Below are 484 nucleotides of genomic sequence, written 5' to 3'. Positions count from 1 at the left end.
CTACTGGGTGGAAGAGGCTGAGTCAACAGAAAATAGCTCATTGCTCCTTCTAACACTGTTGGTCCCAAGCATGCCAGCCAGGTATTTTGAGTTGAAAAGAAGAGAAAGCTTTCCAGGGCTGTGCCACAGAACTTCACGGTGAGGGTGACGTTCTCTACTTGTGCTTTTTAGCACGTTAGTCCAAATGTGGCTTGTGTGACTGAGGAAGTGATTTTATCTTAAGTAATTCAAAGGCAGTCATGTGGCTAGTGGCTACCATATTGATTCACAGAACAGCTCGAGACTTGAAAGTATTTAACAACAACAAAGTTCCTGTCCAGTCAACCCTGACTGCTGGCGACCTATGTGTGTCAGAGTCGAACTGGGCTCCACAGGGTTTTCCATGGCTGCTGTTTTGGAAACAGATGGCCAGTCCTTTCTTCCAAGGCACTTCTGGGTGGATTCGGACCACCAACCTTTCAGTTGGCCACTAAGCGCTTTGATC

This window comes from Orycteropus afer, unplaced genomic scaffold (assembly GCF_000298275.1).
Source record: "Orycteropus afer afer isolate SDZICR_OR568_19922 unplaced genomic scaffold, OryAfe1.0 scaffold01237, whole genome shotgun sequence".
NCBI lineage: Eukaryota > Metazoa > Chordata > Mammalia > Tubulidentata > Orycteropodidae > Orycteropus > Orycteropus afer.
This window is presented reverse-complemented; position numbering follows the sequence as displayed.